This window comes from Caretta caretta, chromosome 6, assembly GCF_965140235.1.
Source record: "Caretta caretta isolate rCarCar2 chromosome 6, rCarCar1.hap1, whole genome shotgun sequence".
In the NCBI taxonomy this organism is placed as follows: domain Eukaryota; kingdom Metazoa; phylum Chordata; order Testudines; family Cheloniidae; genus Caretta; species Caretta caretta.
In genome coordinates this window covers 44,391,497-44,405,391 of record NC_134211.1, presented here as the reverse complement: position 1 = coordinate 44,405,391, position 13,895 = coordinate 44,391,497, and the positions used below count along the sequence as shown (strand labels likewise).

The 13,895-nt window shown below is 39.6% G+C and overlaps 1 long non-coding RNA gene across 1 annotated transcript in view; it reads left to right on the top strand.

Moving 5' to 3' along the window:
• Window positions 1-13,895, top strand: part of LOC125638222 (uncharacterized) — a 256,447-nt gene that overhangs the window by 138,285 nt on the left and 104,267 nt on the right. The window contains exon 2 of the long non-coding RNA XR_012668729.1: window positions 13,342-13,413. This is a non-coding gene — a long non-coding RNA (uncharacterized LOC125638222). The remainder of the gene's footprint in view (window positions 1-13,341; window positions 13,414-13,895) is intronic.

Below are 13,895 nucleotides of genomic sequence, written 5' to 3'. Positions count from 1 at the left end.
GGCACACTTATTTGACCTTGCCTTCATTAATTGTGTGTGTGTGTGTGTGTGTGTGTGTGTGTAAAACAGCATGCTAAACAAAAGTTTTCTCTGTGGAGAAGATAGGAAAAAGAAGAAATCACAGATGACAGATATTAGACTCATTGCTAAGAGAACTACCGGAAAGTGGTCCAATGACATAGTCATAAAATGGTGTAAGAGCCTTAATAGAATGGAATAATGGTTCCATAATTCAGATTGATTTCCACTGTAAGTCCTGGTCTTTTGTGTTTGACATCTTGGTCAATTTCTAATGATGGTACATTCAAATCTGATGATAACATTTAAAAATAACTGTCAACTCAGATGTTTTTTGAAGCTTTAAACACGTTAGTTTTTTTCATTTCAGTTCCTAAAAAATGATTTTTCTAAATAAAAATAGTGTAACTGAAAAACATAGATGTTTCACCGTGGATGCCTTACCATTGCAGGATATATTTTAAATCAGTTATGACATTGAGAGCTTGAGAAACTGACTGTGATATATGCTCACTATTTTCTTTTCAAGTGTTTTGTTATGAAGCAAATTAAATCTTTTCTTTATTTTTTGACTTGCATTGATTATGTCTAGTAGGTGATATATGAAATCAACTAGTCATATGTTACCTTAGCAATGTGGTCTAGTGGGAATGAAAATTAGGAATTCTGGGTAGAGCTGGTAGAAAAACTGATGAAACAGTTTTCAGTTGGAAAATGCAACTCTATCTAAATTGCAATGCTTTGCAAAATTGTATCTTTTCCAGAAAATTTTCATATCAGAGGAAAATATGGGGAAAAGTTCTGACATTGACAGAATGAAACATTATAATTTGTTTTTCTTTTAAAGTGACCTTTTGTTTCAATTTATTTTTGTTTTCCATTATAAATAAAGTCAGAGTTGAAATGAAATGATCAAGGAGCAGGATTTTCCTGTCTGGGAACAAGTGGGAGACGGACCTGAAGAGGGTCAGTTAATTATTTTGATTGTTTCATCTTGTTCTTTCAGGTCCCACACAGAATATATAATCTTCTGTTCATCTGTTCTGAATATTACATTCTTCACGTACACAACTTTGACATAATCATTGCAACTAGTTGATGATTAGAATTGGGTGAATGTTAATTGAATATATTAGACTAGCTAACACTAAAGGGCCACACACTTCATTGCTTCTGTAGGCTGAGCACATTGCACCAGAGATTCTTGTGTTCTTCCATTCCACCCCAAAAGTCCCTGTGTAACTCTTTCATTACCCTCTATTTCAAGGACTCTCTGAATGCCCCCACCCCACTACCTTATGCTAGGAGCTCTGTGTGCCCTGCTGCTCCCTTATGCTAAGAGCTTTGTGTCCCCTTAACTCTCCCCTCCACCATTTGCCAGAGGCTATGTATGCCCATAGATGCTGTAACTAGGGGTGCTGCTGCACCCCTCTGGCTTGAAGTAGTTTACATCATATACAGGTTTGCAGTTTGGTTCAATGGCTCTCAGCACTCCCATTATAAAAATTGTTCCATCACTCCTGTGTATGTCCCCCCTTTCCCCACCATTCCCCCTTCCCCACTATGGCAGGTATTCAGTTTGATACCCCTTGACCCCTCCACCACATGTTGGAGTCTCTGTGTTGACCCCATTGCCCCCTTTACCCATACCATTGTGCCCCATTCTTCCCCACATGCCAGGGGCTCAGTGTGTCTTCAGTTCCCCTCTAGTCCCCCCTTCTTATTTCTTTTCTGTCTGGGAGATAAATAATTCAGGGTACTGAAATGGGGGTATTGTTATGTTAGTAGATACCATCAATGCATTCTTTGATCTATATACAGTTATAGAGGCCACTGAAACTACTGGCTCTGCTAATCAGATGCAAGAGGCTCCATGCGTCCCCTATTTGCCCTCTTCCAGTTTTATGATTTAAACCAAAACCAACAGTGTTCTGACCACCGATGCCTAGTATATTCCCTGAAATTTTGGAATTCATTGGATTTGGCATTCAAAAGTCATGTTATAGACAAGCAGAAACAGGGAGAGAAATAGACAAATACAATGAAGATGACCGAAGACCTCACTTTGCTTGGCCAATTAGCTGATGATGGAATGAGAAAGTCCAAATAGCAAAAGAGAGATGAATTTTTTCCTGTTAGCTGTTTTTATTTCCTTCTTCCAGAATTCAAGCTGACGGAAGAGCTCTTTTGCACATAGATTCTTCATGGGGGTGAAGGGGGCAATTAAGAAAGTTTTTGTATTGTGATGTTCCATAATGGCCCATTCAGTTTTGATAGGCCTTCTTGATGGTTAGAAGATGATCCCTCCAGACTGGAAAAACTACAAGGAGTCTGTGTGGCACCTTAGAGACTAACACATTTATTTGGGCATGAAGTGGGTTCTAGCTCATGAAAGCTTATGCCCAAATAAATCTGTTAGTCTCTAAGGTGCCACACGGACTCCTCATTGTTTTTGCTGATACAGAATAACACGACTACCACTCTGAAACCTCTAGACTGGGTTCACAGTTTCAGAGCAAACCTTTTTACAGTTATAAAGCAAAAACTTAAATATTACCTTATAGTGTGTGATATAGATATTATAAGTGAGATTAATGCATGCAGCAACTTTCAAGCATTTCATAAAGGCTAAACACAGTGTTATAAGTTCAAGACCCATCTTAACCATACTAACACACATGCAAAAGTCTGGTTTCTAACAATGAATTTGTTGGTACTCAGCTGAGGCCTAACGCCTTGGCAAGAGCCGACAACTGGTCTGCCAGCGTCACATCAGGTATGCAATATCTTAATCCTAATACAGAGAAGTACTGTTAGGAAGAATTAAAATAGGGCATTTGGAAAATCAAAATAGGGTGTTTTATAAACAAACCTGAAGCCTTTTTGGATCTCATGTTACTGTACTTAATACATCAGGCAGAATGTAGAGCCACAGTGAACTGGTTCCTAGAGATTGTAGTTTTATGGCATAATGCAGCTCCAATTGGTGTTAATAGAAAGACTTCCATTTACCTCATTGGGAAGTGGATCAGGTCCTCAGTGAACAAATCTGCTTAGTTTCTCCAGCTGACTGCCATTCTTTAGGTCAGCTCACTGTTCATCAAAAATTTGAGAACCAGTTGGCAATTCAAAAAAGCTTGGTCATGGAAGCCAGTGGAAAGGTTGAAAATGAGTATATTAAATAGAAGGAGTTATTTGGTGTTGAGCCTCTCTTTGTTGAAGGGTTCTTTGTTATTTTGATGCAGCTCAGAGTTCTCTGTGTTTTGTCAGGGTTATTCCATTCCATGAATTACAGATAGATTACTGGTAAGAGATGAAAGGCAAGGAATGTATGCCCACTTGGACAGAGCACAGCCAGCCTTATACAGAAGATAAGTGTGGAAGGCAAGTCTGAGATTTGACTGAAGGATGAGAGAGTTTGAAAATAGTCTCTGAGGAATTCACAAGAGAAAAGGTACGCTTCCTAGATGGCATTTTTAAGATGGAGAACTTGACTAAAATATTGTGCCAGAAAGGAGGCAAATTTAAAGATGAAATGTGAAGTGACAAAATAAGCACAAATGTTAATCCCAAAACTGCACATTTTACATTGTGTTCGATACACATTATAGACATTTCACATTAGCTGGAATTTCTGGTCACCAAACATCACATTTATGGCATGTTTGCTGATTACATGTCCTTTTCATTTAATTAAGATTACACTTGTCTCATTCTTGGGGTGTGTGTGTCAAAAAGAGACTCTGTGTGTGTGTGTGTGTGTTTTAAAAAATAAAAAGTGTTCTTTATTTCATTCAGGCAATCTTACTAGAGCTGAACATGCTTTATAAACAACTCAACATAGTTTTACAATTTGCTAAATATTCACAACAGAAATCTTTTGAAAAATGATTGTCTGATTAAAGATCTACTTTTATCAATGGTTTCAGAGTAGCAGCCGTGTTAGTCTGTATTCACGAAAGTTTATGCTCAAATAAATTTGTTAATCTCTAAGGTGCCACAAGTACTCCTTTTCTTTTTACTTTTATCAATGGTGTTTGTGATCCACTTGAACTTTAAGTTTCAATCAAGCACTTTAATTTTAAAACTCATGGATTATTGCTTTGATCACCAGGGATCAAAGCAGTAATGCCACCACTGAATCCCACAGTGCTTCTAGTCTTTCAGCTAGATAATGGGCATTTTAGTCTTTCATTATAATTAGCTACTTTTATTAAACTAGTGTTTTAATACTTTCATAGGTTCTCTTGTGGGGTGAAATTTTATGGAAATGTGTTATCTGATTGCTTTATACATGTCCTCCTATAAGTGGTGATCAGCAAGAAAACCGTTGGAAGGTTATTGAATCTGTTGCAAATAGGAACGGTAACTGAGTACAGTATAATTACAAATGGCTCTAAATAATGCACTGTATTCACATTGCTGTTTTATAGTTGTATTTGTAGTCTTAATTGAGTTCTAAACTGGCTAGCTAAGAAGATTATACATAGCTATGGATTAAAAATATAGTGCCCGATTCAATCAAGGGTCTATGCTAGGAGATGCTAGCACAGAGCCAAGCACAGATTTCCTGGTTGTGGAAAGTCTGCCCAGGAGGGGAAGTTATAAGGGTGCAGGCAAGTCACAATCACCCTTCCTATGGGGGCAAGCACATCACCAAAGTGACCAGGGATCACCTGGGAAAGTGCTGATTCAAATGAATCCTCTGCCAATAGGACCCATTTCCAGCCATCAACAGTCCTCCGGTGGGACTTCTGAAGTAGGTTTTCCCCAATCCCAGAGCATGGCAGCCCCCATCACTGGTGCAGGTGAAACTGTGCCGGCTTTTGCCAGCAGGATGGAGTTTAAACTGTGATGCATAAAAGTTACTCATTATGTGCCTACTTGAAAAGTCGTTAACTTAGTTCTTCAGCTTTGAGAGTGTGAGAACCCTGTCTAGGAAAAAAGCTTTCTATCTTTTTTTTACAGTGAGAGTCCTGTGGCCTGAAGGTCTAAAGGGCAAGGAGTTTTCTGCTCCACTTTGCTTGTGAACAAGGGGAAGAATGGCCACAGAGTTGCATCATCTGCATAGGCTATTTCCCCAGAACTCCAGACAACAGAAGTTCCAGAAGGGAAGGCGCTCTCTCCCTCATTTATTGGTGAACACAGGGAAGTACAGCTACAGAGAGAGCTTCATTTGCATGAGCTTTCTACCCAGGATTCCTCCAGTGACACTTTGGGAGTCTCCATTAACTATATTCAAACTCAGAATTAGATGGCTTGTGGAACTGAGTGGAGAAAGGGGGAAGGGCTTCTCTCTAGTAAAAATGGTGTGTATCCTTAGTGGCAAGAACTCCATTACTGGTTCCCATACACTGAGGATCCTGTGTTGTTGGGAGGGTTCTTAGATGGGAGATGGGCAGCTTTTTGAGGGATGCAACACAGAAGTGGCTCTTTAAAGCTGCAGAGAACAACCTCAGAGCTGTGTGAACTCTGGTGTAAGGCTCTTCCTATCCAGTCACTAAGTATAGCTATAGCTGGGGTCGTATGTGGAGCCTCAAGACAGGATGAGACAGTTCTTCCCAAGGGGCTGGGGACACCTGTCCAAGTGCATCCCAGGACTCTGGTACTATGCCACCCACTGACACCAAACTGTGCGTGTAGAAGAAGAAAGTGATGAGATAAAGGGAAATTTGCCTATTGGATGTTCACACCACTGGGTAGGGAACCAAGTTAATGGTATACTACCAAAGTTACTGTGGGGGAATATTTTCCTTATTTTCCATTTAGATATATTATTGCTATGTTTTTCCAAGTTGATATTATGTTCTTTTCCTTTAATAAAAAGTTTCCCTTAATTCATACACACACTCAGCACTTGCAATTGGGGAAGTATTGTCTATTAAGGATGGCCAGGGGAGGTATTCAGTAATCTCAGAAATTATGGGTGAGGCTCAAGCCAGTGGTGCTTGCTAATTTTCAGATGACCCCTACCTGTCTGATCCCAGCCTTGGCTGCTGCTGTTAACACCTGGCAGAAGGGTTACATAAGCAATAAAAGGTGCATCTGATGCTTGCACACACAGATTTAGCTTAGTTAAAGCCAACAAAGAGTGTGGAATACAAAGGACAGCAGAAAATATGATGGAAATTGAGAAAGGGGATTAAATGAGAGCAGTGTGGGGGAGGGGGAGAGAACTATGTTCCCTAACACATGGTCCGTGTGCAGTGCAGATATTCTGCAAAGATTCCCTGGCTTTCCAATGTACCCTACATACTCACTAGCATGTAGTGAGCTCTATAGATTTTTGGACAAGAAAGCCCAACACAGAGAAGAGCACACACAATGGTGCAAATTTGAGACGTGCAATATGCCTTAAACCAAGGATTATGACTCTGAGATTCTATTCTGGGTTCTTTTCCTGGCTAGGTCACTTACATCAGGTGTGAACTTGCAGAAATCATTTAGGCTCTATCTACACTGAGCATAAAACTATATTTGAAAACAGAGTTTGCATTCAAACACGGCCCCAACAAAACGTGCTTTGGCTGATCAGGGTACACAGGGTCTTCCAGCCTAGAGAGGTGGTAATAGAGCTGTGTGTGAATTTCCATACAGGAAAAAATCTTGTATTTCATAAACTTTTTCCATTCCAAACTGGCGATCAGGAAACCAGGCAGGAGATATTCTTCAGTGAGTGAAAAGCTTAAAGATGGGGCTTCCACTTTACATTAATACATAGCTACTTTGAGATTGCAAATCTTAAAATCTGCCTTTTGCTCTTTTCCCAGCATCCTCTGTTTTTAGTAACTTTCTGCCCATATAGAAGAGTAATTAAATAGATGAAATTGTGTGCAACTCTACATTTCAATTTTTCACTTCATACAATGCTTATGTTTTAGTACTAGGAAACTAAATTGCATTTTTGCATTTCTGAAGTGTAGGTTGCCACTTTTCTAGCTATTTTTGTAAGTAGTAAGAGCTTGTCACCTTGAATTTACCTGGTATGGGATCCTTGTTACATAAAAATACTTCCTTGATCTGGAGATGACTGTACTCGATTGTAGTCAAAATGCTTCAAAAGGATTTCTCAACATTTATAGCCCTTAAATGGATCATCTCCATCCCTTCAAAACCATTGTGTAGTAATTAAAAATAAGGGAAAACAATGAAGAGTCCTTGTGGCACCTTAGAGACTAACAAATCCAGCCTCTTCACTCATGAGCATGCATGGCCTAAAAGGTAATAGAACCGGTTCACTGCCATTGTCAATGGAGGAGCTGTCCGTGCAAGAGCTGCATCCATTGGAATATGGAGGAGGGCTTGGGAGCATTCTAGAGAAGGTGGATTTGTTGGTTATTTATTAATTTATACTATTGTAATGATACCTTTGTGTTAAAACGTAATGAGTGTAAAGTGTAATGAAATGAATGACTAATACTCAAATACCTGTGAGAAATATTTATCCTGAATAAAGAATAAACTATAGTCAATGTTATTTTAAAATATACTTAAGATACATCCACAAAAGAAATAAAACACAAGAGGAAAGAAGGGCAAGGGCACTCATGGGCTCTGCCTACAACTCCCTTAGATGGAAGTTGCATTCTAACATAGGGGAAATTTCCTGTGAATGCTATGTAAAGGTTGGAATGAGTGCCTGGCATTTGGTTAATCAGAAAGGAAACAGTTTTTGAAAAGGACAGCAAACCTGGCTGAGTCAAACCCTTTGGGAATAGCAGAATTAGTCTAGTGGAAGGGCAGGAGAAAGCATGGTGTAGCTTGGAAGATATAAAGAGACAACTGCTCTGTTTCATTTTTACTGCTGTGCAGCTTCAACAAAACAAATCTCAAAGGTCCATGTGCTGATTCTGACGTGATGCCTTGAAATCCTAAAAACTAAGGGCAAAAGGACAGATCCCCAGGTGCACCAGAGCAAGAGGTTTCAGGTGGGTTTGTGTTATTTTTCCATGTGCCCCCAACTCTGCCAATCCTAGGAGCTGTCCATGGCCACATTGTTACCTGGGGTTCTTTGAACCCAAAGCTCTTGGTAACTTTTACTCTGTGCAAGGTGGTGTCAGGAAATAAATCAGGGGAGACACGGCCATCCGACTGATAGATGGCTGGCACAAACAGGACAACACGAGTGCTTTCACTTAAAGCTAAGCTTTACTTAGTCTCAAGCACTTATACACATGTCTGCAACAGGTTAGTAAAACACCCCCAACCCTTGACAATTACCAAAGCTGAGTGTGGCTCTCAAGTGGCACAGTGGCAGCTCGTCTGCTAGTGGGGAACACAAGATGCATCCAGAGGGAGAGTCCAGTCCTGAAGAGGCCCACCGCCTCAAACTTTCCCCCCTTATTTATACATTAGTAATAGAATGACATGTCCCTTAAAGAAAACTTGTTAAGCAAGCAGTTCCAATGGACAAGCAAGAAGCTCCTTCTGATTATTGATTAACCAGGTGTGGGTTTTTCCAGATTTTCCTGCTTTCATAGGCTGAAAGACTCACCCACTCATGCAGAGTTGTCCATAGAGAGAATGCCCCGCAGTGCAGATGTGTGGTGTGCATATGCAGACTTAGTAATTAGGCAGCAGGGCACACTGCCTGGAGAAGTGTTCTATGCCAGCTGTCAATAAATCTGCTCTCCAGAAAGCACTGGAGGGTGGACTGGGAGGAGGGCTTATTTGATCCTAATATTAATTTGTCTTGAGACAGGTTTCAGAGGGGTAGCCGTGTTAGTCTGTATCACAAAAACAACAGGGAGTCCTTGTGGCACCTTAGAGACTAACAAATGTATTTGGGCATAAGCTTTCGTGGGCTATAACCCACTTCATCAGATGCATGGCGTGAAAAATAGAGTAGGCAGGTATAAATAAACAGCACATGAAAAGATGGGAGTTGCCTTACCAAGTGGGGGGTCAGTGCTAACGAGGCCAATTCAATCAGGGTGGATGTGGTCCATTCCCAACAGTTGACAAGAAGGGGTGAATATCAACAGAGGGAAAGTTACTTTCTGTAGTGACCCAGCCACTCCCAGTCTTTATTCAGGCCTAATTTGATGGTGTCAAGTTTGCAAATTAATTCCAGCTCTGCAGTTTCTCATTGAAGTCTGTTTTTGAAGGGTTTTTTTGTTGAGGAACGGCTTTTAAGTCTGTTATTGAGTGTCCAGAGAGATTGAAGTGCTCCCCTACTGGTTTTTGAATGTTACAATTCTTGATGTCTGATTTGTGTCCATTTATTCTTTTGCGTTGAGACTGTCTGGTTTGGCCAATGTACATGGCAGAGGGTTTCAGCTCCTGTTGAAGTCAGTGGCAAAGCTCCCTTTAGCCACTGCTGCAACTGGGGCCTTTGGTACCGGTTGGGCCTCCAAAGAGACAATATTACTATGTCAGGCTATATTAACCTTTTTGATTAAACTCTGTGGGGCCAGAGGGGGTATGATGGGAAGTCTCTCTGGACCTGGATCTGCCCCTTTCATCTCCACTAGGCTGACCCAGCTCCCTCCCTCATCAGATCCCAAAGGACTGGAGTTCGATTCTCAGAAACTGGAGGTGGGATGGGACCTCAAGTGGAATCAGCAATGGGACCCATAGACCTGTTAAAACGATTTTCCTTAAATTTGACATGCTTGTAAGTCTCACTGAGACTTCCAATCAAGCCAAATCTGGAGACTGTACTTTAATGTAATTTACAGTAGGTTATTTTATATAAGAAATCCCAGTTTGCATTATGCTGTACATGGTATTCATTTACAAATAGGACATGTTACAAAAATAAAACATATTTCAAGATATAAGCCCAAGGGGGCAGAGTTAAGGTTGAGCTTTCAGCTTTCCTCTGCATTTCTTCACTTCTGAGTATTCAATTTCTCATCCTTACTGTTACATTAATACATGATTCTTTTTCATGGAACATAGCAAAGTTTGATGCTACAGCCACTAGCGGTCACAATGATGAAGATTATGCTCTGATAAAGATTAAAGATGAGAGGCTCAATATTTGTCTCAGTTTCAATATAATATAAATGTAAATAACACTGTCTGGTGGGTTGGTCTGAGCTGTTTTTCATGTGTTAAAAATAGTTTGAGTTCAAATTCATCATTATACATGAATAAAGTCCAGTTAGACTTTTAATGAAAATCCATTCAGTTCAAATGTTTTAGGGCTATTTACATAAAATATGAGCAAACTGTACTTTCATTGGTAACTGTATATCAGCCAAATGATTGTAGTTATGAGCAAGGGGACTTTTTCTAAGCATTTATTTTATGTTATTTACAGACTAGTATTTGAATATTGTTAGAGTTATTGTTATTTTTATGAGGCAGAGAAATAGTCTATGTATTCTGCATCTGTAATTATTTTTATTGAACCCTATTTCTTTCTCTCTGATTGGAAATAACAAATCAATAAAGTAAATATACATCTAATAATTTCAGGTTGCACATAAAATAAATGGGTGCTGTATGTACAGACATGAAACCTTCTGCTTTTGGTTGAGATATGAAATTGACGTCCTGGCCACTTGTGGTCATTAAGGATCTCATGGCACTTTTTTGCAAGAGGAGAGGTGAAAGCTGCAGTGTCATGACTAAATTCCAATTCAATAATTACATTGTGCTTACTTAAATAATCCCCAGCTGGGTGTGATTTTCTTCATTTTTTCTCCTGAATTGTTGTGTATTGCCCTGCTTAACGGCTCTCGCTTTCCACCCAGTGGAAATTGCTTATGCCAGTGTGTTTCAGTAAGGGGAAAAGTGATGCCTGTATATCTCGTTGGCAATCTAGTTTCTTAAAGGTTTCAGAATGGTAGCCATGTTAGTCTGTATCAGCAAAAACAAGGAGGAGTCCTTCTTGAACCTTAGAGACTAACACATTTATTTGGGTCTCTAAGGTGCCACAAGGATTCCTCATTGTTTTAGTTTCTTAAAGTTTTTCAAGTGCCTCGTAAATGGAATTACATAAGGTGTTACATAAAAGTCAGTCCTTCCACATCTTTCCTTTCCACATCTCTGAAATTTTGGGACCTCACCACATTGTCACCACATTTGGGGTTTAATGCCTGAATTTGTAAAAGAAATAGTTTACAGTAAATTCAATAAAATAAATAAAAGTGACAAAATCGTGCTCTTTTTGTAAAGATCTTTTATGATATTCCATGATATTTAAGATAGAAGTCCTCTGGAATTAGGCATTAGATTTGGCTTTCAGTTGTATCACAGAGAATAATGAAAACATGTATATAATTATAAGTATAAATAACAAGACTTAAATGTCAAGAGCCATTGAAACTACAGTGATTTATTCCAGCTGAGGATCCGGCTCTACATATATATTGTATAGCACCTATGTGTAGCACTGTTCATTAGAGGGTCTCAGAGTGTTTTGGAAATATGATGTCATTAGTGGTGGAATTCATTCAGGGTCACAGGGGCCATGGAGAGTCCTCAGTGAAGCACAGCTACTGTACTCCTTCTTCATGGAGTTAGGCAGCTGAAGAGTTGCTGCACAGGGCTATCCAGGATAGCTTTAAGGTCAGAAGGGACCATTATGATCATCTAGTCTGACCTCCTGCACAATGCAGACCACAGAATTTCACCCACCCACTCCTGTAACAAACCCCTAACTTATGTCTGAGCTACTGAAGTCCTCAAATCGTGGTTAAAGACTTCAAGGTGAAGAGAATCCTCCAGCAAGTGACCCATGCCCCACACTGCAGAGGAAGGCGAAAAACCCCCAGGACCTCTGCCAATCTGCCCCGGGGGGAAATTCCTTCCCGACCCCAAATATGGCGACCAGCTAAACCCTGAGGATGTGGGCAAGACTCACCAGCCAGACACCCAGGAAAGAATTCTCTATAGTAAGTCAGATCCCACCCCATATAACATCCCATCACAGGCCATTGGGCATGTCTACTGCTAGTAGTCGAAGATCAATTAATTGCCAAAATTAGGCTATCCCATCATATTGTCTCCTCCATAAACTTATCAAGCTTAGTCTTGAAGCCAGGTATGTCTTTTGCCCCCACTGCTTCCTTTGGAAGGCTTTTCCAGAACTTCACTCCTCTGATGGTTAGAAGGAGAGGACCATTTGGTTGCAGGCCAAGGGAGTCGTGGAGACATGATTCTAGGTTCAGAGTTACACAAATCAAGTGAGTCCAAACCTCTGCATGCATGGGTTGAAGATGCCTATTCCAGCCTCCGGACTCAAATAGCAGCTGCAGACAGGATTCAGAACTGCTTCAGGACTGAGCTTCATGCTGGGATGGATTCTATCTACCATCACGTGCATAGTACCTGGCACAAAGCATGCTATTCAGGCTTCCTTCATGCAGGAAGAAACAGGCGTGTGAATTTAACCCTAAACATCACAACCTCTCCTTGCTTCAGTTTCACCATTTACAAAATAAATAATAACTGCAGATGGTAGCTCCCTGATTCTAGGGCTGGTTCTATGCTAGTCCAAGCATGCTTTAGAGATACCTCAGAACTGCTGTAGAGTACACTAGCTGGTATCTGCCTCTTAGGGACCATTACTACCCAAGAATAGCCAAAGTGCAGTAATGCTCCCTCCCATCCTCCACATGTCCATTTTTTTGGGGCAAACAGAAGCTGTAAGAATCCTCAACATGGGAGATCTGGCCAGTTTACATCCTTTTTTATTTATTTTCTTTTTTGGCCATTCTGATGATGCAAGAGGGTACTATTGGGAGAAAGAATCTGGCCCTGCTTCTCTGCCTCACGCAGAAGTTAAGGCCAACATTTTAAAACTTGGGTGCTAATATCAAATGAAGTTGTGGGTACTCAGCACCTCTCAAAATCAGACCACCTTGACTGAAGTGAAAATGTTGGCCTACATGGCTTTTTCCAAGGCTACAAAGTGAGCCATTGGCAGAACCTAGAAACAGAACTGAGGATTCCTGAATTCAAGTTCCCATTTTAATAACTGAACAACATTGTGTTACTCTATAATGGGAGTGATTCCCAATCATTTGGTTATCATTCCTAAAATAGGCATTCCTAGTAAAATTCTTGATCCTTAATGCTATAAAGGTTAAGTTATTTGTATAGAGGAAATGGGCAAAGTTTCTCGATGCAACCAAGAGATTTCAATCAACCACTCTTATATGTCGTATTTCTTAAGCCAATTTAAAACTTCTAATTGGATTTTCAAAACAAAAGTAATTGACTCATTTCTGTAATAATAATTCAGTGAATGGTATGTACAATTAAAAATACAGAAAATAAAAGAGAGGACATCCATGCTTAATCAAATGTCCTGCCTAATTCAAAATAGTAAATTAAAATGTAAATTAAAGATTATCTTTTTTGTTCCAGACATAAAAGTACTGTGAAGATTAAACTTCAAAGGTTCATGATGACTGTCTCATTTTCTCCAAGGGAATTTAGGTAAGTTATTAAAAGTATGCAGATTTCACTGGTATATTGAACTTATATTTTTCTTAATATCAGTCACTTGAATAACTTTATGTTATTTACTTTCATGTTACTTTCAACTACTGTAATGTTCAAAGGGTGGGTTGGGGATGTTTAACAGGTATAACCAAATTTATTTTTTTCTGGGTGAAATTCACAAATTGAAACCTAAGAACAGTCTTTGTGGTCTCTTGCCTACTGTTATTTATTACAAGGTAGCAGTAGGTGCATCTGTAGCACATGCTACAGAGTTTTAAAATTACAGATAAAGCATTGTCCTTTTGTTCCTATGTAGGAGACACTTATTATGAATTAGTATTTTATTATACAATTTAATACAATTTTTTGGGGGGGACAGTATTAAAAGCACTTAGAGGAAACATATATGTAAAGAAACACATTTCATATCGTCCCCCCTCTGTCAGTGGCTAAAGTATTTTGATCAATGTACTACA